We start from the raw sequence: 26,136 nt of genomic DNA on the forward strand, positions 1-26,136 counted from the left end.
ATATGCGAGAGGTTGGAACGAATTGAACATATTTCAATTCAAACACAAAAGCACGCTGGAAATTTGTAATTGTTTAACAAAAGTAATCTGGAGATGCCGGGCATCGATCCCGGTACCTCGCGCATGCTAAGCGCGCGCTCTACCATATGAGCTACATCCCCCATGCGACTGTCGGTTTCGAACCAACGCTATCGAAATGACTGGTGCCTTAGACCAGCGCCTAAAAACGGAATTTGGAATTTTTCATCAAACATTATTAGTTTTCGGGATTTTTCTATTTGAAATATTATATTACAAGTCTTCTCGTGGTAACAAATTTCGAACAAAAACTGGCAGCGGTGGGATTCGAACCAACGCCATTGAAATGACTGGTGCCTAAAACCAGCGCCTTAGACCGCTCGGCCACGATACCCTCCATATGTCAGCGGTAATGTATATTCTATTTTCATCAACTTATGCAAATAGAATAATATATATGCATACTACGTTGTATTGATGAACCTTAAGCTTAGCAGTGCGAGTGGAGGAATTAATTTCTTACAATTAAGAGCGGATTCATATCTTTAGTTTTTTATGGTTATTTTGACTTATTGGTTAAAATTATAGATCAATGAAAGACTTTTTCTTGGTGTATATGCGAGAGGTTGGAACGAATTGAACATATTTTAATTCAAACACAAAAGCACCCTGGAAATTTATTATTGTTTAAGAAAAGTAATCTGGAGATGCCGGGCATCGATCGCGGTACCTCGCGCATGCTAAGCGCGCGCTCTACCATATGAGCTACATCCCATCGTGTAGGTAGCGTAGCCGGGCGTTCTGAAACATATGAAATTTCGTTGACATGTGCAGAGTTTGTTGATATTGTTCCCTAGACCAGCGCCTTAGACCGCTCGGCCACGCTAGTCACCATATGTCAGCGTTAATGTATATTCTATTTTCATCAACTTATGCAAATAGAATAATATATATGCATACTACGTTGTATAGATGAACCTTAAGCTTAGCAGTGCGAGTGGAGGGATTATTGTCTTACAATTAAGAGCGGATTCATATCTTTAGTTTTTTTATGGTTATTTTGACTTATTGGTTAAAATTATAAAATAATGAAAGACCTTTTTTGAGTGTATATGCCAGAGGTTGGAACGAATTGAAAATATATCCATTAAAACACAAAAGCACCCTGAAAATTTAGTATTGTTTAACAAAAGAAGTCTGGAGATGCCGGGCATCGATCCCGGTACCTCGCGCATGCAAAGCGCGCGGACTACCATATGAGCTACATCCCCCATGCGACTGTCGGTTTCGAACCAACGCTATCGAAATGACTGGTGCCTTAGACCAGCGCCTAAAAACGGAATTTGGAATTTTTCATCAAACATTATTAGTTTTCGGGATTTTTCTATTTGAAATATTATATTACAAGTCTTCTCGTGGTAACACTTTTTTAGAAAAAGTTGGCAGCGGTGGGATTCGAACCTACGCCATTGAAATGACTGGTGCCTAAAACCAGCGCCTTAGACCGCTCGGCCACGCTACCCTCCATATGTCAGCGTTAATGTATATTCTATTTTCTTCAACTTGTGCAAATAGAATAATATATATGCATACTACGTTGTATAGATGAACCTTAAGCTTAGCAGTGCGAGTGGAGGGATTATTGTCTTACAATTAAGAGCGGATTCATATCTTTAGTTTTTTTATGGTTATTTTGACTTATTGGTTAAAATTATAGATCAATGAAAGACTTTTTCTTAGTGTATATGCGAGAGGTTGGAACGAATTGAACATATTTTAATTCAAACACAAAAGCACGCTGGAAATTTATAATTGTTTAACAAAAGTAATCTGGAGATGCCGGGCATCGATCCCGGTACCTCGCGCATGCTAAGCGCGCGCTCTACCATATGAGCTACATCCCCCATGCGACTGTCGGTTTCGAACCAACGCTATCGAAATGACTGGTGCCTTAGACCAGCGCCTAAAAACGGAATTTGGAATTTTTCATCAAACATTATTAGTTTTCGGGATTTTTCTATTTGAAATATTATATTACAAGTCTTCTCGTGGTAACAAATTTCGAACAAAAACTGGCAGCGGTGGGATTCGAACCAACGCCATTGAAATGACTGGTGCCTAAAACCAGCGCCTTAGACCGCTCGGCCACGCTACCCTCCATATGTCAGCGTTAATGTATATTCTATTTTCATCAACTTATGCAAATAGAATAATATATATGCATACTACGTTGTATTGATGAACTTTAAGCTTAGCAGTGCGAGTGGAGGAATTAATGTCTTACAATTAAGAGCGGATTCATATCTTTAGTTTTTTATGGTTATTTTGACTTATTGGTTAAAATTATAGATCAATGAAAGACTTTTTCTTGGTGTATATGCGAGAGGTTGGAACGAATTGAACATATTTTAATTCAAACACAAAAGCACCCTGGAAATTTATTATTGTTTAACAAAAGTAATCTGGAGATGCCGGGCATCGATCCCGGTACCTCGCGCATGCTAAGCGCGCGCTCTACCATATGAGCTACATCCCATCATGTAGGTAGCGTAGCCGGGCGTTCTGAAACATATGAAATTTCGTTGACATGTGCAGAGTTTGTTGATATTGTTCCCTAGACTCCACGCGTGCCGAGACTGCGCTTCCTTTTAACTGTCCGCTTCCAAGTGTCTAGTAGTTTAAAACGTGTGAAATCTTGGTTGTGTATTCTAATCTTCAGTAAACGATAACGGTAAAATCGATTCAAAGTTTCAGTGAAAGTAAGTATGACATCAAAAGACTTAACTTATTTTGTGGAACAGGCATATCGTTGCAGTTGAGATGCGTGTTGCGATAGATTCTCCAGTCGAGGGGCAATCAAGTAAACGCCCCAAAAATCGAAACGCGTTATCACCTCACTCGAACAATCAACGGTCGACGCGACCCGGACCATGATGTCGCTATAAATTAGAAGACTTATGCAATCCAGGTACCTCGCGCACGCTAATCGCGCGCTCTACCATATGAGCTACATCCCCGATGTGACTATGTTTTTCATCAAACCTTATTAGTTTTTAGGATTTTTTTTTTGAATTAATATATTACAAGTTATCGTGGTATCAAAGTTCGAGCAAAAATTGGCAGCGGTGGGATTCGAACCCACGCCATCGAAATGACTGGTGCCTTAAACCAGCGCCTTAGACCGCTCGGCCACGCTACCCTGCATATATCAGCGTTGATGTATATTCTATTTTCATCAACATATGCAAATAGAATAATATGTATGCATAGTACGTTGTATAGATTAACCTTAAGCTTAGCATTGCGAGTGGTGAGATTTATGTCTGACAATTAGGAGCGGATTTCTATCTTTATTTTTTTGTGGTTAGTTTGACTTATTGGGTAAAATTATGAAATAATGAAAGACCTTTTTTGAGTGTATATGCCAGAGGTTGGAACGAATTGAAAATATATCCATCAAAACACAAAAGCACCCTGAAAATTTAGTATTGTTTAACAAAAGAAGTCTGGAGATGCCGGGCATCGATCCCGGTACCTCGCGCATGCAAAGCGCGCGCTCTACCATATGAGCTACATCCCCCATGCGACTGTCGGTTTCGAACCAACGCTATCGAAATGTAGTTAATTGGTTAAAATTATAGATCAATGAAAGACTTTTTCCTGGTGTATATGCGAGAGGTTGGAACGAATTGAACATATTTTAATTCAAACACAAAAGCACCCTGGAAATTTATTATTGTTTAACAAAAGTAATCTGGAGATGCCGGGCATCGATCCCGGTACCTCGCGCATGCTAAGCGCGCGCTCTACCATATGAGCTACATCCCATCGTGTAGGTAGCGTAGCCGGGCGTTCTGAAACATCTGAAATTTTGTTGACATGTGCAGAGTTTGTTGATATTGTTCCCTAGACTCCACGCGTGCCGAGACTGCGCTTCCTTTTGACTGTCCGCTTCCAAGTGTCTAGTAGTTTAAAACGTGTAAAATCTTGGTTGTGTATTCTAATCTTCAGTAAACGATAACGGTAAAATCGATTCAAAGTTTCAGTGAAAGTAAGTATGACATCAAAAGACTTAACTTATTTTGTGGAACAGGCTTATCGTTGCAGTTGAGATGCGTGTTGCGAGAGATTCTCCAGTCGAGGGGCAATCAAGTAAACGTCCCAAAAATCGAAACGCGTTATCACCTCACTCGAACAATCAACGGTCGACGCGACCCGGACCATGATGTCGCTATAAATTAGAAGACTTATGCAATCCAGGTACCACGCGCACGCTAATCGCGCGCTCTACCATATGAGCTACATCCCCGATGTGACTATGTTTTTCATCAAACCTTATTAGTTTTTAGGATTTCTTTATTTGAATTAATATATTACAAGTTATAGTGGTATCAAAGTTCGAGCCAAAATTGGCAGCGGTGGGATTCGAACCCACGCCATCGAAATGACTGGTGCCTTAAACCAGCGCCTTAGACCGCTCGGCCACGCTACCCTGCATATATCAGCGTTGATGTATATTCTATTTTCATCAACATATGCAAATAGAATAATATGTATGCACAGTACGTTGTATAGATGAACCTTAAGCTTAGCATTGCGAGTGGTGAGATTTATGTCTGACAATTAGGAGCGGATTTCTATCTTTATTTTTTTGTGGTTAGTTTGACTTATTGGGTAAAATTATGAAATAATGAAAGACCTTTTTTGAGTGTATATGCCAGAGGTTGGAACGAATTGAAAATATATCCATTAAAACACAAAAGCACCCTGAAAATTTAGTATTGTTTAACAAAAGAAGTCTGGAGATGCCGGGCGTCGATCCCGGTACCTCGCGCATGCAAAGCGCGCGCTCTACCATATGAGCTACATCCCCCACGCGACTGTCGGTTTCGAACCAACGCTATCGAAATGACTGGTGCCTTAGACCAGCGCCTAAAAACGGAATTTGGAATTTTTTATCAAACAATATTAGTTTTCGGGATTTTTCTATTTGAAATATTATATTACAAGTCTTCTCGTGGTAACACATTTTTAAAAAAAACTGGCAGCGGTGGGATTCGAACCCACGCCATTGAAATGACTGGTGCCTAAAACAAGCGCCTTAGACCGCTCGGCCACGCTACCCTCCATATGTCAGCGTTAATGTATATTCTATTTTCATCAACTTATGCAAATAGAATAATATATATGCATACTACGTTGTATAGATGAACCTTAAGCTTAGCAGTGCGAGTGGAGGGATTATTGTCTTACAATTAAGAGCGGATTCATATCTTTAGTTTTTTTATGGTTATTTTGACTTATTGGTTAAAATTATAGATCAATGAAAGACTTTTTCTTAGTGTATATGCGAGAGGTTGGAACGAATTGAACATATTTCAATTCAAACACAAAAGCACGCTGGAAATTTATAATTGTTTAACAAAAGTAATCTGGAGATGCCGGGCATCGATCCCGGTACCTTGCGCATGCTAAGCGCGCGCTCTACCATATGAAAGACCTTTTTTGAGTGTATATGCCAGAGGTTGGAACGAATTGAAAATATATCCATTAAAACACAAAAGCACCCTGAAAATTTAGTATTGTTTAACAAAAGAAGTCTGGAGATGCCGGGCGTCGATCCCGGTACCTCGCGCATGCAAAGCGCGCGCTCTACCATATGAGCTACATCCCCCACGCGACTGTCGGTTTCGAACCAACGCTATCGAAATGACTGGTGCCTTAGACCAGCGCCTAAAAACGGAATTTGGAATTTTTTATCAAACAATATTAGTTTTCGGGATTTTTCTATTTGAAATATTATATTACAAGTCTTCTCGTGGTAACACATTTTTAAAAAAAACTGGCAGCGGTGGGATTCGAACCCACGCCATTGAAATGACTGGTGCCTAAAACAAGCGCCTTAGACCGCTCGGCCACGCTACCCTCCATATGTCAGCGTTAATGTATATTCTATTTTCATCAACTTATGCAAATAGAATAATATATATGCATACTACGTTGTATAGATGAACCTTAAGCTTAGCAGTGCGAGTGGAGGGATTATTGTCTTACAATTAAGAGCGGATTCATATCTTTAGTTTTTTTATGGTTATTTTGACTTATTGGTTAAAATTATAGATCAATGAAAGACTTTTTCTTAGTGTATATGCGAGAGGTTGGAACGAATTGAACATATTTCAATTCAAACACAAAAGCACGCTGGAAATTTATAATTGTTTAACAAAAGTAATCTGGAGATGCCGGGCATCGATCCCGGTACCTCGCGCATGCTAAGCGCGCGCTCTACCATATGAGCTACATCCCCGATGCGACTATGTTTTTCATCAAACCTTTTTAGTTTTTAGGATTTTTTTATTTGAATTAATATATTACAAGTTATCGTGGTATCAAAGTTCGAGAAAAAATTGGCAGCGGTGGGATTCGAACCCACGCCATCGAAATGACTGGTGCCTTAAACCAGCGCCTTAGACCGCTCGGCCACGCTACCCTGCATATATCAGCGTTGATGTATATTCTATTTTCATCAACATATGCAAATAGAATAATATGTATGCATAGTACGTTGTATAGATGAACCTTAAGCTTAGCATTGCGAGTGGTGAGATTTATGTCTGACAATTAGGAGCGGATTTCTATCTTTATTTTTTTGTGGTTAGTTTGACTTATTGGGTAAAATTATGAAATAATGAAAGACCTTTTTTGAGTGTATATGCCAGAGGTTGGAACGAATTGAAAATATATCCATTAAAACACAAAAGCACCCTGAAAATTTAGTATTGTTTAACAAAAGAAGTCTGGAGATGCCGGGCATCGATCCCGGTACCTCGCGCATGCAAAGCGCGCGCTCTACCATATGAGCTACATCCCCCATGCGACTGTCGGTTTCGAACCAACGCTATCGAAATGACTGGTGCCTTAGACCAGCGCCTAAAAACGGAATTTGGAATTTTTCATCAAACATTATTAGTTTTCGGGATTTTTCTATTTGAAATATTATATTACAAGTCTTCTCGTGGTAACACATTTTTAAAAAAAAACTGGCAGCGGTGGGATTCGAACCCACGCCATTGAAATGACTGGTGCCTAAAACCAGCGCCTTAGACCGCTCGGCCACGCTACCCTCCATATGTCAGCGTTAATGTATATTCTATTTTCATCAACTTATGCAAATAGAATAATATATATGCATACTACGTTGTATAGATGAACCTTAAGCTTAGCAGTGCGAGTGGAGGGATTATTGTCTTACAATTAAGAGCGGATTCATATCTTTAGTTTTTTTATGGTTATTTTGACTTATTGGTTAAAATTATAGATCAATGAAAGACTTTTTCATAGTGTATATGCGAGAGGTTGGAACGAATTGAACATATTTCAATTCAAACACAAAAGCACGCTGGAAATTTATAATTGTTTAACAAAAGTAATCTGGAGATGCCGGGCATCGATCCCGGTACCTCGAGCATGCTAAGCGCGCGCTCTACCATATGAGCTACATCCCCGATGCGACTATGTTTTTCATCAAACCTTATTAGTTTTTAGGATTTTTTTATTTGAATTAATATATTACAAGTTATCGTGGTATCAAAGTTCGAGAAAAAATTGGCAGCGGTGGGATTCGAACCCACGCCATCGAAATGACTGGTGCCTTAAACCAGCGCCTTAGACCGCTCGGCCACGCTACCCTGCATATATCAGCGTTGATGTATATTCTATTTTCATCAACATATGCAAATAGAATAATATGTATGCATAGTACGTTGTATAGATGAACCTTAAGCTTAGCATTGCGAGTGGTGAGATTTATGTCTGACAATTAGGAGCGGATTTCTATCTTTATTTTTTTGTGGTTAGTTTGACTTATTGGGTAAAATTATGGAATAATGAAAGACCTTTTTTGAGTGTATATGCCAGAGGTTGGAACGAATTGAAAATATATCTATTAAAACACAAAAGCACCCTGAAAATTTAGTATTGTTTAACAAAAGAAGTCTGGAGATGCCGGGCATCGATCCCGGTACCTCGCGCATGCAAAGCGCGCGCTCTACCATATGAGCTACATCCCCCATGCGACTGTCGGTTTCGAACCAACGCTATCGAAATGACTGGTGCCTTAGACCAGCGCCTAAAAACGGAATTTGGAATTTTTCATCAAACATTATTAGTTTTCGGGATTTTTCTATTTGAAATATTATATTACAAGTCTTCTCGTGGTAACACATTTTTAAAAAAAACTGGCAGCGGTGGGATTCGAACCCACGCCATTGAAATGACTGGTGCCTAAAACCAGCGCCTTAGACCGCTCGGCCACGCTACCCTCCACATGTCAGCGTTAATGTATATTCTATTTTCATCAACTTATGCAAATAGAATAATATATATGCATACTACGTTGTATAGATGAACCTTAAGCTTAGCAGTGCGAGTGGAGGGATTATTGTCTTACAATTAAGAGCGGATTCATATCTTTAGTTTTTTTATGGTTATTTTGATTTATTGGTTAAAATTATAGATCAATGAAAGACTTTTTCTTAGTGTATATGCGAGAGGTTGGAACGAATTGAACATATTTCAATTCAAACACAAAAGCACGCTGGAAATTTATAATTGTTTAACAAAAGTAATCTGGAGATGCCGGGCATCGATCCCGGTACCTCGCGCATGCTAAGCGCGCGCTCTACCATATGAGCTACATCCCCGATGCGACTATGTTTTTCATCAAACCTTATTAGTTTTTAGGATTTTTTTATTTGAATTAATATATTACAAGTTATCGTGGTATCAAAGTTCGAGCAAAAATTGGCAGCGGTGGGATTCGAACCCACGCCATCAAAATGACTGGTGCCTTAAACCAGCGCCTTAGACCGCTCGGCCACGCTACCCTGCATACATCAGCGTTGATGTATATTCTATTTTCATCAACATATGCAAATAGAATACCATGTATGCATAGTACGTTGTATAGATGAACCTTAAGCTTAGCATTGCGAGTGGTGAGATTTATTTCTGACAATTAGGAGCGGATTTCTATCTTTATTTTTTTGTGGTTAGTTTGACTTATTGGGTAAAATTATGGAATAATGAAAGACCTTTTTTGAGTGTATATGCCAGAGGTTGGAACGAATTGAAAATATATCCATTAAAACACAAAAGCACCCTGAAAATTTAGTATTGTTTAACAAAAGAAGTCTGGAGATGCCGGGCATCGATCCCGGTACCTCGCGCATGCAAAGCGCGCGCTCTACCATACGAGCTACATCCCCCATGCGACTGTCGGTTTCGAACCAACGCTATCGAAATGACTGGTGCCTTAGACCAGCGCCTAAAAACGGAATTTGGAATTTTTCATCAAACATTATTAGTTTTCGGGATTTTTCTATTTGAAATATTATATTACAAGTCTTCTCGTGGTAACACATTTTTAAAAAAAACTGGCAGCGGTGGGATTCGAACCCACGCCATTGAAATGACTGGTGCCTAAAACCAGCGCCTTAGACCGCTCGGGCACGCTACCCTACATATGTCAGCGTTAATGTATATTCTATTTTCATCAACTTATGCAAATAGAATAATATATATGCATACTACGTTGTATAGATGAACCTTAAGCTTAGCAGTGCGAGTGGAGGGATTATTGTCTTACAATTAAGAGCGGATTCACATCTTTAGTTTTTTTATGGTTATTTTGATTTATTGGTTAAAATTATAGATCAATGAAAGACTTTTTCTTAGTGTATATGCGAGAGGTTGGAACGAATTGAACATATTTCAATTCAAACACAAAAGCACGCTGGAAATTTATAATTGTTTAACAAAAGTAATCTGGAGATGCCGGGCATCGATCCCGGTACCTCGTGCATGCTAAGCGCGCGCTCTACCATATGAGCTACATCCCCGATGCGACTATGTTTTTCATCAAACCTTATTAGTTTTTAGGATTTTTTTATTTGAATTAATATATTACAAGTTATCGTGGTATCAAAGTTCGAGCAAAAATTGGCAGCGGTGGGATTCGAACCCACGCCATCGAAATGACTGGTGCCTTAAACCAGCGCCTTAGACCGCTCGGCCACGCTACCCTGCATATATCAGCGTTGATGTATATTCTATTTTCATCAACATATGCAAATAGGATAATATGTATGCATAGTACGTTGTATAGATGAACCTTAAGCTTAGCATTGCGAGTGGTGAGATTTATGTCTGACAATTAGGAGCGGATTTCTATCTTTATTTTTTTGTGGTTAGTTTGACTTATTGGGTAAAATTATTAAATAATAAAAGACCTTTTTTGAGTGTATATGCCAGAGGTTGGAACGAATTGAAAATATATCCATTAAAACACAAAAGCACCCTGAAAATTTAGTATTGTTTAACAAAAGAAGTCTGGAGATGCCGGGCATCGATCCCGGTACCTCGCGCATGCAAAGCGCGCGCTCTACCATATGAGCTACATCCCCCATGCGACTGTTGGTTTCGAACCAACGCTATCGAAATGACTAGTGCCTTAGACCAGCGCCTAAAAACGGAATTTGGAATTTTTCATCAAACATTATTAGTTTTCGGGATTTTTCTATTTGAAATATTATATTACAAGTCTTCTCGTGGTAACACATTTTTAAAAAAAACTGGCAGCGGTGAGATTCGAACCCACACCATTGAAATGACTGGTGCCTAAAACCAGCGCCTTAGACCGCTCGGCCACGCTACCCTCCATATGTCAGCGTTAATGAATATTCTATTTTCATCAACTTATGCAAATAGAATAATATATATGCATACTACGTTGTATAGATGAACCTTAAGCTTAGCAGTGCGAGTGGAGGGATTATTGTCTTACAATTAAGAGCGGATTCATATCTTTAGTTTTTTTATGGTTATTTTGACTTATTGGTTAAAATTATAGATCAATGAAAGACTTTTTCTTGGTGTATATGCGAGAGGTTGGAACAAATTGAACATATTTTAATTCAAACACAAAAGCACCCTGGAAATTTATTATTGTTTAACAAAAGTAATCTGGAGATGCCGGGCATCGATCCCGGTACCTCGCGCATGCTAAGCGCGCGCTCTACCATATGAGCTACATCCCATCGTGCAGGTAGCGTAGCCCGGCGTTCTGAAACATCTGAAATTTCGTTGACATGTGCAGGGTTTGTTGATATTGTTCCCTAGACTCCACGCGTGCCGAGACTGCGCTTCCTTTTAACTGTCCGCTTCCAAGTGTCTAGTAGTTTAAAACGTGTGAAATCTTGGTTGTGTATTCTAATCTTCAGTAAACGATAACGGTAAAATCGATTCAAAGTTTCAGTGAAAGTAAGTATGACATCAAAAGACTTAACTTATTTTGTGGAACAGGCTTATCGTTGCAGTTGAGATGCGTGTTGCGATAGATTCTCCAGTCGAGGGGCAATCAAGTAAACGCCCCAAAAATCGAAACGCGTTATCACCTCACTCGAACAATCAACGGTCGACGCGACCCGGACCATGATGTCGCTATAAATTAGAAGACTTATGCAATCCAGGTACCTCGCGCACGCTAATCGCGCTCTACCATATGAGCTACATCCCCGATGTGACTATGTTTTTCATCAAACCTTATTAGTTTTTAGGATTTCTTTATTTGAATTAATATATTACAAGTTATAGTGGTATCAAAGTTCGAGCCAAAATTGGCAGCGGTGGGATTCGAACCCACGCCATCGAAATGACTGGTGCCTTAAACCAGCGCCTTAGACCGCTCGGCCACGCTACCCTGCATATATCAGCGTTGATGTATATTCTATTTTCATCAACATATGCAAATAGAATAATATGTATGCATAGTACGTTGTATAGATGAATCTTAAGCTTAGCATTGCGAGTGGTGAGATTTATGTCTGACAATTAGGAGCGGATTTCTATCTTTATTTTTTTGTGGTTATTTTGACTTATTGGGTAAAATTATAAAATAATGAAAGACCTTTTTTGAGTGTATATGCCAGAGGTTGGAACGAATTGAAAATATATCCATTAAAACACAAAAGCACCCTGAAAATATAGTATTGTTTAACAAAAGAAGTCTGGAGATGCCGGGCATCGATCCCGGTACCTCGCGCATGCTAAGCGCGCGCTCTACCATATGAGCTACATCCCCGATGCGACTATGTTTTTCATCAAACCTTATTAGTTTTTAGGATTTTTTTATTTGAATTAATATATTACAAGTTATCGTGGTATCAAAGTTCGAGAAAAAATTGGCAGCGGTGGGATTCGAACCCACGCCATCGAAATGACTGGTGCCTTAAACCAGCGCCTTAGACCGCTCGGCCACGCTACCCTGCATATATCAGCGTTGATGTATATTCTATTTTCATCAACATATGCAAATAGAATAATATGTATGCATAGTACGTTGTATAGATGAACCTTAAGCTTAGCATTGCGAGTGGTGAGATTTATGTCTGACAATTAGGAGCGGATTTCTATCTTTATTTTTTTGTGGTTAGTTTGACTTATTGGGTAAAATTATGGAATAATGAAAGACCTTTTTTGAGTGTATATGCCAGAGGTTGGAACGAATTGAAAATATATCCAATAAAACACAAAAGCACCCTGAAAATTTAGTATTGTTTAACAAAAGTAATCTGGAGATGCCGGGCATCGATCCCGGTACCTCGCGCATGCAAAGCGCGCGCTCTACCATATGAGCTACATCCCCCATGCGACTGTCGGTTTCGAACCAACGCTATCGAAATGACTGGTGCCTTAGACCAGCGCCTAAAAACGGAATTTGGAATTTTTCATCAAACATTATTAGTTTTCGGGATTTTTCTATTTGAAATATTATATTACAAGTCTTCTCGTGGTAACAAATTTCGAACAAAAACTGGCAGCGGTGGGATTCGAACCAACGCCATTGAAATGACTGGTGCCTAAAACCAGCGCCTTAGACCGCTCGGCCACGCTACCCTCCACATGTCAGCGTTAATGTATATTCTATTTTCATCAACTTATGCAAATAGAATAATATATATGCATACTACGTTGTATTGATGAACCTTAAGCTTAGCAGTGCGAGTGGAGGAATTAATGTCTTACAATTAAGAGCGGATTCATATCTTTAGTTTTTTATGGTTATTTTGACTTATTGGTTAAAATTATAGATCAATGAAAGACTTTTTCTTGGTGTATATGCGAGAGGTTGGAACGAATTGAACATATTTTAATTCAAACACAAAAGCACCCTGGAAATTTATTATTGTTTAACAAAAGTAATCTGGAGCTGCCGGGCATCGATCCCGGTACCTCGCGCATGCTAAGCGCGCGCTCTACCATATGAGCTACATCCCATCGTGTAGGTAGCGTAGCCCGGCGTTCTGAAACATCTGAAATTTCGTTGACATGTGCAGAGTTTGTTGATATTGTTCCCTAGACTCCACGCGTGCCGAGACTGCGCTTCCTTTTAACTGTCCGCTTCCAAGTGTCTAGTAGTTTAAAACGTGTGAAATCTGGGTTGTGTATTCTAATCTTCAGTAAACGATAACGGTAAAATCGATTCAAAGTTTCAGTGAAAGTAAGTATGACATCAAAAGACTTAACTTATTTTGTGGAACAGGCTTATCGTTGCAGTTGAGATGCGTGTTGCGATAGATTCTCCAGTCGAGGGGCAATCAAGTAAACGCCCCAAAAATCGAAACGCGTTATCACCTCACTCGAACAATCAACGGTCGACGCGACCCGGACCATGATGTCGCTATAAATTAGAAGACTTATTCAATCCAGGTACCTCGCGCACGCTAATCGCGCGCTCTACCATATGAGCTACATCCCCGATGCGACTATGTTTTTCATCAAACCTTATTAGTTTTTAGGATTTTTTTATTTGAATTAATATATTACAAGTTATCGTGGTATCAAAGTTCGAGCAAAAATTGGCAGCGGTGGGATTCGAACCCACGCCATCAAAATGACTGGTGCCTTAAACCAGCGCCTTAGACCGCTCGGCCACGCTAACCTGCATACATCAGCGTTGATGTATATTCTATTTTCATCAACATATGCAAATAGAATACCATGTATGCATAGTACGTTGTATAGATGAACCTTAAGCTTAGCATTGCGAGTGGTGAGATTTATGTCTGACAATTAGGAGCGGATTTCTATCTTTATTTTTTTGTGGTTAGTTTGACTTATTGGGTAAAATTATGGAATAATGAAAGACCTTTTTTGAGTGTATATGCCAGAGGTTGGAACGAATTGAAAATATATCCATTAAAACACAAAAGCACCCTGAAAATTTAGTATTGTTTAACAAAAGAAGTCTGGAGATGCCGGGCATCGATCCCGGTACCTCGCGCATGCAAAGCGCGCGCTCTACCATATGAGCTACATCCCCCATGCGACTGTCGGTTTCGAACCAACGCTATCGAAATGACTGGTGCCTTAGACCAGCGCCTAAAAACGGAATTTGGAATTTTTCATCAAACATTATTAGTTTTCGGGATTTTTCTATTTGAAATATTATATTACAAGTCTTCTCGTGGTAACAAATTTCGAACAAAAACTGGCAGCGGTGGGATTCGAACCAACGCCATTGAAATGACTGGTGCCTAAAACCAGCGCCTTAGACCGCTCGGCCACGCTACCCTCCACATGTCAGCGTTAATGTATATTCTATTTTCATCAACTTATGCAAATAGAATAATATATATGCATACTACGTTGTATTGATGAACCTTAAGATTAGCAGTGCGAGTGGAGGAATTAATGTCTTACAATTAAGAGCGGATTCATATCTTTAGTTTTTTATGGTTATTTTGACTTATTGGTTAAAATTATAGATCAATGAAAGACTTTTTCTTGGTGTATATGCGAGAGGTTGGAACGAATTGAACATATTTTAATTCAAACACAAAAGCACCCTGGAAATTTATTATTGTTTAACAAAAGTAATCTGGAGATGCCGGGCATCGATCACGGTACCTCGCGCATGCTAAGCGCGCGCTCTACCATATGAGCTACATCCCATCGTGTAGGTAGCGTAGCCGGGCGTTCTGAAACATCTGAAATTTCGTTGACATGTGCAGAGTTTGTTGATATTGTTCCCTAGACTCCACGCGTGCCGAGACTGCGCTTCCTTTTAACTGTCCGCTTCCAAGTGTCTAGTAGTTTAAAACGTGTGAAATCTTGGTTGTGTATTCTAATCTTCAGTAAACGATAACGGTAAAATCGATTCAAAGTTTCAGTGAAAGTAAGTATGACATCAAAAGACTTAACTTATTTTGTGGAACAGGCTTATCGTTGCAGTTGAGATGCGTGTTGCGATAGATTCTCCAGTCGAGGGGCAATCAAGTAAACGCCCCAAAAATCGAAACGCGTTATCACCTCACTCGAACAATCAACGGTCGACGCGACCCGGACCATGATGTCGCTATAAATTAGAAGACTTATGCAATCCAGGTACCTCGCGCACGCTAATCGCGCTCTACCATATGAGCTACATCCCCGATGTGACTATGTTTTTCATCAAACCTTATTAGTTTTTAGGATTTCTTTATTTGAATTAATATATTACAAGTTATAGTGGTATCAAAGTTCGAGCCAAAATTGGCAGCGGTGGGATTCGAACCCACGCCATCGAAATGACTGGTGCCTTAAACCAGCGCCTTAGACCGCTCGGCCACGCTACCCTGCATATATCAGCGTTGATGTATATTCTATTTTCATCAACATATGCAAATAGAATAATATGTATGCATAGTACGTTGTATAGATGAATCTTAAGCTTAGCATTGCGAGTGGTGAGATTTATGTCTGACAATTAGGAGCGGATTTCTATCTTTATTTTTTTGTGGTTATTTTGACTTATTGGGTAAAATTATAAAATAATGAAAGACCTTTTTTGAGTGTATATGCCAGAGGTTGGAACGAATTGAAAATATATCCATTAAAACACAAAAGCACCCTGAAAATATAGTATTGTTTAACAAAAGAAGTCTGGAGATGCCGGGCATCGATCCCGGTACCTCGCGCATGCAAAGCGCGCGCTCTACCATATGAGCTACATCCCCCATGCGAGAGTCGGTTTCGAACCAACGCTATCGAAATGACTGGTGCCTTAGACCAGCGCCTAAAAACGGAATTTGGAATTTTTCATCAAACAATATTAGTTTTCGGGATTTTTCTATTTGAAATATTATATTACAAGTCTACTCGTGGTAACAAATTTTGAACAAAAACTGGCAGCGGTGGGATTCGAACCCACGCCATTGAAATGACTGGTGCCTAAAACCAGCGCCTTAGACCGCTCGGCCACGCTACCCTCCATATGTCAGCGTTAATGTATATTCTATTTTCATCAACTTATGCAAATAGAATAATATATATGCATACTACGTTGTATAGATGAACCTTAAGCTTAGCAGTGCGAGTGGAGGGATTATTGTCTTACAATTAAGAGCGGATTCATATCTTTAGTTTTTTTATGGTTATTTTGACTTATTGGTTAAAATTATAGATCAATGAAAGACTTTTTCTTAGTGTATATGCGAGAGGTTGGAACGAATTGAACATATTTTAATTCAAACACAAAAGCACGCTGGAAATTTATAATTGTTTAACAAGAGTAATCTGGAGATGCCGGGCATCGATCCCGGTACCTCGCGCATGCTAAGCGCGCGCTCTACCATATGAGCTACATCCCCGATGCGACTATGTTTTTCATCAAACCTTATTAGTTTTTAGGATTTTTTTATTTGAATTAATATATTACAAGTTATCGTGGTATCAAAGTTCGAGCAAAAATTGGCAGCGGTGGGATTCGAACCCACGCCATCGAAATGACTGGTGCCTTAAACCAGCGCCTTAGACCGCTCGGCCACGCTACCCTGCATATATCAGCGTTGATGTATATTCTATTTTCATCAACATATGCAAATAGAATAATATGTATGCATAGTACGTTGTATAGATGAACCTTAAGCTTAGCATTGCGAGTGGTGAGATTTATGTCTGACAATTAGGAGCGGATTTCTATCTTTATTTTTTTGTGGTTAGTTTGACTTATTGGGTAAAATTATGAAATAATGAAAGACCTTTTTTGAGTGTATATGCCAGAGGTTGGAACGAATTGAAAATATATTCATTAAAACACAAAAGCACCCTGAAAATTCAGTATTGTTTAACAAAAGAAGTCTGGAGATGCCGGGCATCGATCCCGGTACCTCGCGCATGCAAAGCGCGCGCTCTACCATATGAGCTACATCCCCCATGCGACTGTCGGTTTCGAACCAACGCTATCGAAATGACTGGTGCCTTAGACCAGCGCCTAAAAACGGAATTTGGAATTTTTCATCAAACATTATTAGTTTTCGGGATTTTTCTATTTGAAATATTATATTACAAGTCTTCTCGTGGTAACACATTTTTAAAAAAAACTGGCAGCGGTGGGATTCGAACCCACGCCATTGAAATGACTGGTGCCTAAAACCAGCGCCTTAGACCGCTCGGCCACGCTACCCTCCATATGTCAGCGTTAATGTATATTCTATTTTCATCAACTTATGCAAATAGAATAATATATATGCATACTACGTTGTATAGATGAACCTTAAGCTTAGCAGTGCGAGTGGAGGGATTATTGTCTTACAATTAAGAGCGGATTCATATCTTTAGTTTTTTTATGGTTATTTTGACTTATTGGTTAAAATTATAGATCAATGAAAGACTTTTTCTTAGTGTATATGCGAGAGGTTGGAACGAATTGAACATATTTCAATTCAAACACAAAAGCACGCTGGAAATTTATAATTGTTTAACAAAAGTAATCTGGAGATGCCGGGCATCGATCCCGGTACCTCGCGCATGCTAAGCGCGCGCTCTACCATATGAGCTACATCCCCGATGCGACTATGTTTTTCATCAAACCTTATTAGTTTTTAGGATTTTTTTATTTGAATTAATATATTACAAGTTATCGTGGTATCAAAGTTCGAGAAAAAATTGGCAGTATAGATGAACCTTAAGCTTAGCATTGCGAGTGGTGAGATTTATGTCTGACAATTAGGAGCGGATTTCTATCTTTATTTTTTTGTGGTTAGTTTGACTTATTGGGTAAAATTATGGAATAATGAAAGACCTTTTTTGAGTGTATATGCCAGAGGTTGGAACGAATTGAAAATATATCCATTAAAACACAAAAGCACCCTGAAAATTTAGTATTGTTTAACAAAATAAGTCTGGAGATGCCGGGCATCGATCCCGGTACCTCGCGCATGCAAAGCGCGCGCTCTACCATATGAGCTACATCCCCCATGCGACTGTCGGTTTCGAACCAACGCTATCGAAATGACTGGTGCCTTAGACCAGCGCCTAAAAACGGAATTTGGAATTTTTCATCAAACATTATTTATTAGTTTTCGGGATTTTTCTATTTGAAATATTATATTACAAGTCTTCTCGTGGTAACAAATTTCGAACAAAAACTGGCAGCGGTGGGATTCGAACCAACGCCATTGAAATGACTGGTGCCTAAAACCAGCGCCTTAGACCGCTCGGCCACGCTACCCTCCACATGTCAGCGTTAATGTATATTCTATTTTCATCAACTTATGCAAATAGAATAATATATATGCATACTACGTTGTATTGATGAACCTTAAGCTTAGCAGTGCGAGTGGAGGAATTAATGTCTTACAATTAAGAGCGGATTCATATCTTTAGTTTTTTATGGTTATTTTGACTTATTGGTTAAAATTATAGATCAATGAAAGACTTTTTCTTGGTGTATATGCGAGAGGTTGGAACGAATTGAACATATTTTAATTCAAACACAAAAGCACCCTGGAAATTTATTATTGTTTAACAAAAGTAATCTGGAGATGCCGGGCATCGATCCCGGTACCTCGCGCATGCTAAGCGCGCGCTCTACCATATGAGCTACATCCCATCGTGTAGGTAGCGTAGCCGGGCGTTCTGAAACATCTGAAATTTCGTTGACATGTGCAGAGTTTGTTGATATTGTTCCCTAGACTCCACGCGTGCCGAGACTGCGCTTCCTTTTAACTGTCCGCTTCCAAATGTCTAGTAGTTTAAAACGTGTGAAATCTTGGTTGTGTATTCTAATCTTCAGTAAACGATAACGGTAAAATCGATTCAAAGTTTCAGTGAAAGTAAGTATGACATCAAAAGACTTAACTTATTTTGTGGAGCAGGCTTATCGTTGCAGTTGAGATACGTGTTGCGATAGATTCTCCAGTCGAGGGGCAATCAAGTAAACGCCCCAAAAATCGAAACGCGTTATCACCTCACTCGAACAATCAACGGTCGACGCGACCCGGACCATGATGTCGCTATAAATTAGAAGACTTATGCAATCCAGGGACCTCGCGCACGCTAATCGCGCGCTCTACCATATGAGCTACATCCCCGATGTGACTATGTTTTTCATCAAACCTTATTAGTTTTTAGGATTTCTTTATTTGAATTAATATATTACAAGTTATAGTGGTATCAAAGTTCGAGCCAAAATTGGCAGCGGTGGGATTCGAACCCACGCCATCGAAATGACTGGTGCCTTAAACCAGCGCCTTAGACCGCTCGGCCACGCTACCCTGCATATATCAGCGTTGATGTATATTCTATTTTCATCAACATATGCAAATAGAATAATATGTATGCATAGTACGTTGTATAGATGAACCTTAAGCTAAGCATTGCGAGTGGTGAGATTTATGTCTGACAATTAGGAGCGGATTTCTATCTTTATTTTTTTGTGGTTATTTTGACTTATTGGGTAAAATTATAAAATAATGAAAGACCTTTTTTGAGTGTATATGCCAGAGGTTGGAACGAATTGAAAATATATCCATTAAAACACAAAAGCACCCTGAAAATTTAGTATTGTTTAACAAAAGAAGTCTGGAGATGCCGGGCATCGATCCCGGTACCTCGCGCATGCAAAGCGCGCGCTCTACCATATGAGCTACATCCCCCATGCGACTGTCGGTTTCGAACCATCGCTGTCGAAATGACTGGTGCCTTAGACCAGCGCCTAAAAACGGAATTTGGAATATTTCATCAAAAATTATTAGTTTTCGGTATTTTTCTATTTGAAATATTATATTACAAGTCTTCTCGTGGTAACAAATTTTGAACAAAAACTGGCAGCGGTGGGATTCGAACCCACGCCATTGAAATGACTGGTGCCTAAAACCAGCGCCTTAGACCGCTCGGCCACGCTACCCTCCATATGTCAGCGTTAATGTATATTCTATTTTCATCAACTTATGCAAATAGAATAATATATATGCATACTACGTTGTATAGATGAACCTTAAGCTTAGCAGTGCGAGTGGAGGGATTATTGTCTTACAATTAAGAGCGGATTCATATCTTTAGTTTTTTTATGGTTATTTTGACTTATTGGTTAAAATTATAGATCAATGAAAGACTTTTTCTTAGTGTATATGCGAGAGGTTGGAACGAATTGAACATATTTTAATTCAAACACAAAAGCACGCTGGAAATTTATAATTGTTTAACAAGAGTAATCTGGAGATGCCGGGCATCGATCCCGGTACCTCGCGCATGCTAAGCGCGCGCTCCACCATATGAGCTACATCCCCGATGCGACTATGTTTTTCATCAAACCTTATTAGTTTTTAGGATTTTTTTATTTGAATTAATATATTACAAGTTATCGTGGTATCAAAGTTCGAGCAAAAATTGGCAGCGGTGGGATTCGAACCCACGCCATCGAAATGACTGGTGCCTTAAACCAGCGCCTTAGACCGCTCGGCCACGCTACCCTGCATATATCAGCGTTGATGTATATTCTATTTTCATCAACATATGCAAATAGAATAATATGTATGCATAGTACGTTGTATAGATGAACCTTAAGCTTAGCATTGCGAGTGGTGAGATTTATGTCTGACAATTAGGAGCGGATTTCTATCTTTATTTTTTTGTGGTTAGTTTGACTTATTGGGTAAAATTATGAAATAATGAGAGACCTTTTTTGAGTGTATATGCCAGAGGTTGGAACGAATTGAAAATATATCCATTAAAACACAAGAGCACCCTGAAAATTTAGTATTGTTTAACAAAAGAAGTCTGGAGATGCCGGGCATCGATCCCGGTACCTCGCGCATGCAAAGCGCGCGCTCTACCATATGAGCTACATCCCCCATGCGACTGTCGGTTTCGAACCAACGCTATCGAAATGACTGGTGCCTTAGACCAGCGCCTAAAAACGGAATTTGGAATTTTTCATCAAACATTATTAGTTTTCGGGATTTTTCTATTTGAAATATTATATTACAAGTCTTCTCGTGGTAACAAATTTCGAACAAAAACTGGCAGCGGTGGGATTCGAACCAACGCCATTGAAATGACTGGTGCCTAAAACCAGCGCCTTAGACCGCTCGGACACGCTACCCTCCATATGTCAGCGTTAATGTATATTCTATTTTCATCAACTTATGCAAATAGAATAATATATATGCATACTACGTTGTATAGATGAACCTTAAGCTTAGCAGTGCGAGTGGAGGGATTATTGTCTTACAATTAAGAGCGGATTCATATCTTTAGTTATTTTATGGTTATTTTGACTTATTGGTTAAAATTATAAAATAATGAAAGACCTTTTTTGAGTGTATATGCCAGAGGTTGGAACGAATTGAAAATATATCCATTAAAACACAAAAGCACCCTGAAAATTTAGTATTGTTTAACAAAAGAAGTCTGGAGATACCGGGCATCGATCCCGGTACCTCGCGCATGCAAAGCGCGCGCTCTACCATATGAGCTACATCCCCCATGCGACTGTCGGTTTCGAACCAACGCTATCAAAATGACTGGTGCCTTAGACCAGCGCCTAAAAACGGAATTTGGAATTTTTCATCAAACATTATTAGTTTTCGGGATTTTTCTATTTGAAATATTATATTACAAGTCTTCTCGTGGTAACACATTTTTAAAAAAAACTGGCAGCGGTGGGATTCGAACCCACGCCATTGAAATGACTGGTGCCTAAAACCAGCGCCTTAGACCGCTCGGCCACGCTACCCTCCATATGTCAGCGTTAATGTATATTCTATTTTCATCAACTTATGCAAATAGAATAATATATATGCATACTACGTTGTATAGATGAACCTTAAGCTTAGCAGTGCGAGTGGAGGGATTATTGTCTTACAATTAAGAGCGGATTCATATCTTTAGTTTTTTTATGGTTATTTTGACTTATTGGTTAAAATTATAGATCAATGAAAGACTTTTTCTTAGTGTATATGCGAGAGGTTGGAACGAATTGAACATATTTTAATTCAAACACAAAAGCACGCTGGAAATTTATAATTGTTTAACAAAAGTAATCTGGAGATGCCGGGCATCGATCCCGGTACCTCGCGCATGCTAAGCGCGCGCTCTACCATATGAGCTACATCCCCGATGCGACTATGTTTTTCATCAAACCTTATTAGTTTTTAGGATTTTTTTATTTGAATTAATATATTACAAGTTATAGTGGTATCAAAGTTCGAGCCAAAATTGGCGGCGGTGGGATTCGAACCCACGCCATCGAAATGACTGGTGCCTTAAACCAGCGCCTTAGACCGCTCGGCCACGCTACCCTGCATATATCAGCGTTGATGTATATTCTATTTTCATCAACATATGCAAATAGAATAATATATATGCATAGTACGTTGTATAGATGAACCTTAAGCTTAGCATTGCGAGTGGTGAGATTTATGTCTGACAATTAGGAGCGGATTTCTATTTTTATTTTTTTGTGGTTATTTTGACTTATTGGGTAAAATTATAAAATAATGAAAGACCTTTTTTGAGTGTATATGCGAGAGGTTGGAACGAATTGAACATATTTTAATTCAAACACAAAAGCACCCTGGAAATTTATTATTGTTTAACAAAAGTAATCTGGAGATGCCGGGCATCGATCCCGGTACCTCGCGCATGCTAAGCGCGCGCTCTAACATATATGCTACATCCCCGATGCGACTATGTTTTTCATCAAACCTTATTAGTTTTTAGGATTTTTTTATTTGAATTAATATATTACAAGTTATCGTGGTATCAAAGTTCGAGCAAAAATTGGCAGCGGTGGGATTCAAACCCACGCCATCGAAATGACTGGTGCCTTAAACCAGCGCCTTAGACCGCTCGGCCACGCTACCCTGCATATATCAGCGTTGATGTATATTCTATTTTCATCAACATATGCAAATAGAATAATATGTATGCATAGTACGTTGTATAGATGAACCTTAAGCTTAGCATTGCGAGTGGTGAGATTTATGTCTGACAATTAGGAGCGGATTTCTATCTTTATTTTTTTGTGGTTAGTTTGACTTGTTGGGTAAAATTATGAAATAATAAAAGACCTTTTTTGAGTGTATATGCCAGAGGTTGGAACGAATTGAAAATATATCCATTAAAACACAAAAGCACCCTGAAAATTTAGTATTGTTTAACAAAAGAAGTCTGGAGATGCCGGGCATCGATCCCGGTACCTCGCGCATGCAAAGCGCGCGCTCTACCATATGAGCTACATCCCCCGTGCGACTGTAGGTTTCGAACCAACGCTATCGAAATGACTGGTGCCTTAGACCAGCGCCCAAAAACGGAATTTGGAATATTTCATCAAACATTATTAGTTTTCGGGATTTTTCTATTTGAAATATTATACTACAAGTCTTCTCGTGGTAACAAATTTCGAACAAAAACTGGCAGCGGTGGGATTCGAACCAACGCCATTTAAATGACTGGTGCCTAAAACCAGCGCCTTAGACCGCTCGGCCACGCTACCCTCCATATGTCAGCGTTAATGTATATTCTATTTTCATCAATTTATGCAAATAGAATAATATATATGCATACTACGTTGTATTGATGAACCTCAAGCTTAGCAGTGCGAGTGGAGGAATTAATGTCTTACAATTAAGAGCGGATTCATATCTTTAGTTTTTTATGGTTATTTTGACTTATTGGTTAAAATTATAGATCAATGAAAGACTTTTTCTTGGTGTATATGCGAGAGGTTGGAACGAATTGAACATATGTCAGCGTTAATGTATATTCTATTTTCATCAACTTATGCAAATAGTATAATATATATGCATACTACGTTGTATAGATGAACCTTAAGCTTAGCAGTGCGAGTGGAGGGATTATTGTCTTACAATTAAGAGCGGATTCATATCTTTAGTTTTTTTATGGTTATTTTGACTTATTGGTTAAAATTATAGATCAATGAAAGACTTTTTCTTAGTGTATATGCGAGAGGTTGGAACGAATTGAACATATTTTAATTCAAACACAAAAGCACGCTGGAAATTTATAATTGTTTAACAAAAGTAATCTGGAGATGCCGGGCATCGATCCCGGTACCTCGCGCATGCTAAGCGCGCGCTCTACCATATTAGCTACATCCCCGATGCGACTATGTTTTTCATCAAACCTTATTAGTTTTTAGGATTTTTTTATTTGAATTAATATATTACAAGTTATCGTGGTATCAAAGTTCGAGCAAAAATTGGCAGCGGTGGGATTCGAACCCACGCCATCGAAATGACTGGTGCCTTAAACCAGCGCCTTAGACCGCTCGGCCACGCTACCCTGCATATATCAGCGTTGATGTATATTCTATTTTCATCAACATATGCAAATAGAATAATATGTATACATAGTACGTTGTATAGATGAACCTTAAGCTTAGCATTGCGAGTGGTGAGATTTATGTCTGACAATTAGGAGCGGATTTCTATCTTTATTTTTTTGTGGTTATTTTGACTTATTGGGTAAAATTATAAAATAATGAAAGACCTTTTTTGAGTGTATATGCCAGAGGTTGGAACGAATTGAAAATATATCCATTAAAACACAAAAGCACCCTGAAAATTTAGTATTGTTTGACAAAAGAAGTCTGGAGATGCCGGGCATCGATCCCGGTACCTCGCGCATACAAAGCGCGCGCTCTACCATATGAGCTACATCCCCCATGCGACTGTCGGTTTCAAACCAACGCTATCGAAATGACTGGTGCCTTAGACCAGCGCCTAAAAACGGAATTTGGAATTTTTCATCAAACATTATTAGTTTTCGGGATTTTTCTATTTGAAATATTATATTACAAGTCTTCTCGTGGTAACAAATTTTGAACAAAAACTGGCAGCGGTGGGATTCGAACCCACGCCATTGAAATGACTGGTGCCTAAAACCAGCGCCTTAGACCGCTCGGCCACGCTACCCTCCATATGTCAGCGTTAATGTATATTCTATTTTCATCAACTTATGCAAATAGAATAATATATATGCATACTACGTTGTATAGATGAACCTTAAGCTTAGCAGTGCGAGGGGAGGGATTATTGTCTTACAATTAAGAGCGTATTCATATCTTTAGTTTTTTTATGGTTATTTTGACTTATTGGTTAAAATTATAGATCAATGAAAGACTTTTTCTTAGTGTATATGCGAGAGGTTGGAACGAATTGAACATATTCTAATTCAAACACAAAAGCACGCTGGAAATTTATAATTGTTTAACAAAAGTAATCTGGAGATGCCGGGCATCGATCCCGGTACCTCGTGCATGCTAAGCGCGCGCTCTACCATATGAGCTACATCCCCGATGCGACTATGTTTTTCATCAAACCTTATTAGTTTTTAGGATTTTTTATTTGAATTAATATATCACAAGTTATCGTGGTATCAAAGTTCGAGCAAAAATTGGCAGCGGTGGGATTCGAACCCACGCCATCGAAATGACTGGTGCCTTAAACCAGCGCCTTAGACCGCTCGGCCACGCTACCCTGCATATATCAGCGTTGATGTATATTCTATTTTCATCAACATATGCAAATAGAATAATATGTATGCATAGTACGTTGTATAGATGAACCTTAAGCTTAGCATTGCGAGTGGTGAGATTTATGTCTGACAATTAGGAGCGGATTTCTATCTTTATTTTTTTGTGGTTAGTTTGACTTATTGGGTAAAATTATGAAATAATGAAAGACCTTTTTTGAGTGTATATGCCAGAGGTTGGAACGAATTGAAAATATATTCATTAAAACACAAAAGCACCCTGAAAATTTAGTATTGTTT

At 39.0% G+C, this 26,136-nt stretch overlaps 55 non-coding genes across 55 annotated transcripts; all 55 read right to left on the minus strand.

Moving 5' to 3' along the window:
- Nucleotides 1-88: 88 nt before the first annotated feature.
- On the minus strand, nt 89-161 carry Trnaa-agc (transfer RNA alanine (anticodon AGC)). Its single transcript has one exon. It is a non-coding gene; the product is annotated as a tRNA-Ala (tRNA).
- Nucleotides 162-1,458: 1,297 nt separating this feature from the next.
- On the minus strand, nt 1,459-1,540 carry Trnal-uag (transfer RNA leucine (anticodon UAG)). Its single transcript has one exon. It is a non-coding gene; the product is annotated as a tRNA-Leu (tRNA).
- A 309-nt stretch (nt 1,541-1,849) lies between these two features.
- Trnaa-agc (transfer RNA alanine (anticodon AGC)) lies at nt 1,850-1,922 on the minus strand. Its single transcript has one exon. It is a non-coding gene; the product is annotated as a tRNA-Ala (tRNA).
- A 169-nt stretch (nt 1,923-2,091) lies between these two features.
- On the minus strand, nt 2,092-2,173 carry Trnal-uag (transfer RNA leucine (anticodon UAG)). Its single transcript has one exon. It is a non-coding gene; the product is annotated as a tRNA-Leu (tRNA).
- A 962-nt stretch (nt 2,174-3,135) lies between these two features.
- Nucleotides 3,136-3,217, minus strand: Trnal-aag (transfer RNA leucine (anticodon AAG)). Its single transcript has one exon. It is a non-coding gene; the product is annotated as a tRNA-Leu (tRNA).
- A 308-nt stretch (nt 3,218-3,525) lies between these two features.
- On the minus strand, nt 3,526-3,598 carry Trnaa-ugc (transfer RNA alanine (anticodon UGC)). The gene has a single exon. It is a non-coding gene; the product is annotated as a tRNA-Ala (tRNA).
- An 830-nt stretch (nt 3,599-4,428) lies between these two features.
- Nucleotides 4,429-4,510, minus strand: Trnal-aag (transfer RNA leucine (anticodon AAG)). The gene has a single exon. It is a non-coding gene; the product is annotated as a tRNA-Leu (tRNA).
- A 550-nt stretch (nt 4,511-5,060) lies between these two features.
- Trnal-uag (transfer RNA leucine (anticodon UAG)) lies at nt 5,061-5,142 on the minus strand. The gene has a single exon. It is a non-coding gene; the product is annotated as a tRNA-Leu (tRNA).
- A 719-nt stretch (nt 5,143-5,861) lies between these two features.
- On the minus strand, nt 5,862-5,943 carry Trnal-uag (transfer RNA leucine (anticodon UAG)). Its single transcript has one exon. It is a non-coding gene; the product is annotated as a tRNA-Leu (tRNA).
- A 309-nt stretch (nt 5,944-6,252) lies between these two features.
- Nucleotides 6,253-6,325, minus strand: Trnaa-agc (transfer RNA alanine (anticodon AGC)). Its single transcript has one exon. It is a non-coding gene; the product is annotated as a tRNA-Ala (tRNA).
- Nucleotides 6,326-6,426: 101 nt separating this feature from the next.
- On the minus strand, nt 6,427-6,508 carry Trnal-aag (transfer RNA leucine (anticodon AAG)). The gene has a single exon. It is a non-coding gene; the product is annotated as a tRNA-Leu (tRNA).
- A 308-nt stretch (nt 6,509-6,816) lies between these two features.
- Nucleotides 6,817-6,889, minus strand: Trnaa-ugc (transfer RNA alanine (anticodon UGC)). Its single transcript has one exon. It is a non-coding gene; the product is annotated as a tRNA-Ala (tRNA).
- Nucleotides 6,890-7,059: 170 nt separating this feature from the next.
- Nucleotides 7,060-7,141, minus strand: Trnal-uag (transfer RNA leucine (anticodon UAG)). Its single transcript has one exon. It is a non-coding gene; the product is annotated as a tRNA-Leu (tRNA).
- A 483-nt stretch (nt 7,142-7,624) lies between these two features.
- Nucleotides 7,625-7,706, minus strand: Trnal-aag (transfer RNA leucine (anticodon AAG)). The gene has a single exon. It is a non-coding gene; the product is annotated as a tRNA-Leu (tRNA).
- Nucleotides 7,707-8,014: 308 nt separating this feature from the next.
- On the minus strand, nt 8,015-8,087 carry Trnaa-ugc (transfer RNA alanine (anticodon UGC)). The gene has a single exon. It is a non-coding gene; the product is annotated as a tRNA-Ala (tRNA).
- Nucleotides 8,088-8,256: 169 nt separating this feature from the next.
- Trnal-uag (transfer RNA leucine (anticodon UAG)) lies at nt 8,257-8,338 on the minus strand. Its single transcript has one exon. It is a non-coding gene; the product is annotated as a tRNA-Leu (tRNA).
- A 309-nt stretch (nt 8,339-8,647) lies between these two features.
- On the minus strand, nt 8,648-8,720 carry Trnaa-agc (transfer RNA alanine (anticodon AGC)). Its single transcript has one exon. It is a non-coding gene; the product is annotated as a tRNA-Ala (tRNA).
- A 101-nt stretch (nt 8,721-8,821) lies between these two features.
- Trnal-aag (transfer RNA leucine (anticodon AAG)) lies at nt 8,822-8,903 on the minus strand. Its single transcript has one exon. It is a non-coding gene; the product is annotated as a tRNA-Leu (tRNA).
- Nucleotides 8,904-9,453: 550 nt separating this feature from the next.
- Nucleotides 9,454-9,535, minus strand: Trnal-uag (transfer RNA leucine (anticodon UAG)). Its single transcript has one exon. It is a non-coding gene; the product is annotated as a tRNA-Leu (tRNA).
- A 483-nt stretch (nt 9,536-10,018) lies between these two features.
- Trnal-aag (transfer RNA leucine (anticodon AAG)) lies at nt 10,019-10,100 on the minus strand. Its single transcript has one exon. It is a non-coding gene; the product is annotated as a tRNA-Leu (tRNA).
- A 308-nt stretch (nt 10,101-10,408) lies between these two features.
- Trnaa-ugc (transfer RNA alanine (anticodon UGC)) lies at nt 10,409-10,481 on the minus strand. Its single transcript has one exon. It is a non-coding gene; the product is annotated as a tRNA-Ala (tRNA).
- A 169-nt stretch (nt 10,482-10,650) lies between these two features.
- Nucleotides 10,651-10,732, minus strand: Trnal-uag (transfer RNA leucine (anticodon UAG)). The gene has a single exon. It is a non-coding gene; the product is annotated as a tRNA-Leu (tRNA).
- A 962-nt stretch (nt 10,733-11,694) lies between these two features.
- On the minus strand, nt 11,695-11,776 carry Trnal-aag (transfer RNA leucine (anticodon AAG)). The gene has a single exon. It is a non-coding gene; the product is annotated as a tRNA-Leu (tRNA).
- A 308-nt stretch (nt 11,777-12,084) lies between these two features.
- Trnaa-agc (transfer RNA alanine (anticodon AGC)) lies at nt 12,085-12,157 on the minus strand. The gene has a single exon. It is a non-coding gene; the product is annotated as a tRNA-Ala (tRNA).
- A 101-nt stretch (nt 12,158-12,258) lies between these two features.
- Nucleotides 12,259-12,340, minus strand: Trnal-aag (transfer RNA leucine (anticodon AAG)). The gene has a single exon. It is a non-coding gene; the product is annotated as a tRNA-Leu (tRNA).
- Nucleotides 12,341-12,648: 308 nt separating this feature from the next.
- On the minus strand, nt 12,649-12,721 carry Trnaa-ugc (transfer RNA alanine (anticodon UGC)). Its single transcript has one exon. It is a non-coding gene; the product is annotated as a tRNA-Ala (tRNA).
- Nucleotides 12,722-12,890: 169 nt separating this feature from the next.
- Trnal-uag (transfer RNA leucine (anticodon UAG)) lies at nt 12,891-12,972 on the minus strand. Its single transcript has one exon. It is a non-coding gene; the product is annotated as a tRNA-Leu (tRNA).
- Nucleotides 12,973-13,935: 963 nt separating this feature from the next.
- Nucleotides 13,936-14,018, minus strand: Trnal-aag (transfer RNA leucine (anticodon AAG)). Its single transcript has one exon. It is a non-coding gene; the product is annotated as a tRNA-Leu (tRNA).
- Nucleotides 14,019-14,325: 307 nt separating this feature from the next.
- Trnaa-ugc (transfer RNA alanine (anticodon UGC)) lies at nt 14,326-14,398 on the minus strand. The gene has a single exon. It is a non-coding gene; the product is annotated as a tRNA-Ala (tRNA).
- A 169-nt stretch (nt 14,399-14,567) lies between these two features.
- On the minus strand, nt 14,568-14,649 carry Trnal-uag (transfer RNA leucine (anticodon UAG)). Its single transcript has one exon. It is a non-coding gene; the product is annotated as a tRNA-Leu (tRNA).
- Nucleotides 14,650-15,610: 961 nt separating this feature from the next.
- On the minus strand, nt 15,611-15,692 carry Trnal-aag (transfer RNA leucine (anticodon AAG)). The gene has a single exon. It is a non-coding gene; the product is annotated as a tRNA-Leu (tRNA).
- A 308-nt stretch (nt 15,693-16,000) lies between these two features.
- On the minus strand, nt 16,001-16,073 carry Trnaa-ugc (transfer RNA alanine (anticodon UGC)). The gene has a single exon. It is a non-coding gene; the product is annotated as a tRNA-Ala (tRNA).
- Nucleotides 16,074-16,242: 169 nt separating this feature from the next.
- Nucleotides 16,243-16,324, minus strand: Trnal-uag (transfer RNA leucine (anticodon UAG)). The gene has a single exon. It is a non-coding gene; the product is annotated as a tRNA-Leu (tRNA).
- A 309-nt stretch (nt 16,325-16,633) lies between these two features.
- On the minus strand, nt 16,634-16,706 carry Trnaa-agc (transfer RNA alanine (anticodon AGC)). The gene has a single exon. It is a non-coding gene; the product is annotated as a tRNA-Ala (tRNA).
- Nucleotides 16,707-16,807: 101 nt separating this feature from the next.
- On the minus strand, nt 16,808-16,889 carry Trnal-aag (transfer RNA leucine (anticodon AAG)). The gene has a single exon. It is a non-coding gene; the product is annotated as a tRNA-Leu (tRNA).
- A 308-nt stretch (nt 16,890-17,197) lies between these two features.
- Nucleotides 17,198-17,270, minus strand: Trnaa-ugc (transfer RNA alanine (anticodon UGC)). Its single transcript has one exon. It is a non-coding gene; the product is annotated as a tRNA-Ala (tRNA).
- Nucleotides 17,271-17,439: 169 nt separating this feature from the next.
- Trnal-uag (transfer RNA leucine (anticodon UAG)) lies at nt 17,440-17,521 on the minus strand. Its single transcript has one exon. It is a non-coding gene; the product is annotated as a tRNA-Leu (tRNA).
- A 309-nt stretch (nt 17,522-17,830) lies between these two features.
- On the minus strand, nt 17,831-17,903 carry Trnaa-agc (transfer RNA alanine (anticodon AGC)). The gene has a single exon. It is a non-coding gene; the product is annotated as a tRNA-Ala (tRNA).
- Nucleotides 17,904-18,240: 337 nt separating this feature from the next.
- On the minus strand, nt 18,241-18,313 carry Trnaa-ugc (transfer RNA alanine (anticodon UGC)). The gene has a single exon. It is a non-coding gene; the product is annotated as a tRNA-Ala (tRNA).
- Nucleotides 18,314-18,486: 173 nt separating this feature from the next.
- Nucleotides 18,487-18,568, minus strand: Trnal-uag (transfer RNA leucine (anticodon UAG)). The gene has a single exon. It is a non-coding gene; the product is annotated as a tRNA-Leu (tRNA).
- A 963-nt stretch (nt 18,569-19,531) lies between these two features.
- On the minus strand, nt 19,532-19,613 carry Trnal-aag (transfer RNA leucine (anticodon AAG)). The gene has a single exon. It is a non-coding gene; the product is annotated as a tRNA-Leu (tRNA).
- Nucleotides 19,614-19,921: 308 nt separating this feature from the next.
- On the minus strand, nt 19,922-19,994 carry Trnaa-ugc (transfer RNA alanine (anticodon UGC)). The gene has a single exon. It is a non-coding gene; the product is annotated as a tRNA-Ala (tRNA).
- A 169-nt stretch (nt 19,995-20,163) lies between these two features.
- Nucleotides 20,164-20,245, minus strand: Trnal-uag (transfer RNA leucine (anticodon UAG)). Its single transcript has one exon. It is a non-coding gene; the product is annotated as a tRNA-Leu (tRNA).
- Nucleotides 20,246-20,728: 483 nt separating this feature from the next.
- On the minus strand, nt 20,729-20,810 carry Trnal-aag (transfer RNA leucine (anticodon AAG)). The gene has a single exon. It is a non-coding gene; the product is annotated as a tRNA-Leu (tRNA).
- A 308-nt stretch (nt 20,811-21,118) lies between these two features.
- On the minus strand, nt 21,119-21,191 carry Trnaa-ugc (transfer RNA alanine (anticodon UGC)). Its single transcript has one exon. It is a non-coding gene; the product is annotated as a tRNA-Ala (tRNA).
- An 802-nt stretch (nt 21,192-21,993) lies between these two features.
- Trnal-uag (transfer RNA leucine (anticodon UAG)) lies at nt 21,994-22,075 on the minus strand. Its single transcript has one exon. It is a non-coding gene; the product is annotated as a tRNA-Leu (tRNA).
- Nucleotides 22,076-22,384: 309 nt separating this feature from the next.
- Trnaa-agc (transfer RNA alanine (anticodon AGC)) lies at nt 22,385-22,457 on the minus strand. Its single transcript has one exon. It is a non-coding gene; the product is annotated as a tRNA-Ala (tRNA).
- Nucleotides 22,458-22,558: 101 nt separating this feature from the next.
- On the minus strand, nt 22,559-22,640 carry Trnal-aag (transfer RNA leucine (anticodon AAG)). The gene has a single exon. It is a non-coding gene; the product is annotated as a tRNA-Leu (tRNA).
- Nucleotides 22,641-23,122: 482 nt separating this feature from the next.
- On the minus strand, nt 23,123-23,204 carry Trnal-aag (transfer RNA leucine (anticodon AAG)). Its single transcript has one exon. It is a non-coding gene; the product is annotated as a tRNA-Leu (tRNA).
- Nucleotides 23,205-23,512: 308 nt separating this feature from the next.
- On the minus strand, nt 23,513-23,585 carry Trnaa-ugc (transfer RNA alanine (anticodon UGC)). The gene has a single exon. It is a non-coding gene; the product is annotated as a tRNA-Ala (tRNA).
- A 169-nt stretch (nt 23,586-23,754) lies between these two features.
- On the minus strand, nt 23,755-23,836 carry Trnal-uag (transfer RNA leucine (anticodon UAG)). Its single transcript has one exon. It is a non-coding gene; the product is annotated as a tRNA-Leu (tRNA).
- A 727-nt stretch (nt 23,837-24,563) lies between these two features.
- Nucleotides 24,564-24,645, minus strand: Trnal-aag (transfer RNA leucine (anticodon AAG)). Its single transcript has one exon. It is a non-coding gene; the product is annotated as a tRNA-Leu (tRNA).
- A 308-nt stretch (nt 24,646-24,953) lies between these two features.
- Nucleotides 24,954-25,026, minus strand: Trnat-ugu (transfer RNA threonine (anticodon UGU)). The gene has a single exon. It is a non-coding gene; the product is annotated as a tRNA-Thr (tRNA).
- A 169-nt stretch (nt 25,027-25,195) lies between these two features.
- Trnal-uag (transfer RNA leucine (anticodon UAG)) lies at nt 25,196-25,277 on the minus strand. Its single transcript has one exon. It is a non-coding gene; the product is annotated as a tRNA-Leu (tRNA).
- Nucleotides 25,278-25,759: 482 nt separating this feature from the next.
- Nucleotides 25,760-25,841, minus strand: Trnal-aag (transfer RNA leucine (anticodon AAG)). Its single transcript has one exon. It is a non-coding gene; the product is annotated as a tRNA-Leu (tRNA).
- Between the last annotated feature and the right edge of the window lie 295 nt (nt 25,842-26,136).

The sequence above is a fragment of the Styela clava genome, chromosome 3 (assembly GCF_964204865.1).
Source record: "Styela clava chromosome 3, kaStyClav1.hap1.2, whole genome shotgun sequence".
Taxonomy (NCBI): domain Eukaryota; kingdom Metazoa; phylum Chordata; class Ascidiacea; order Stolidobranchia; family Styelidae; genus Styela; species Styela clava.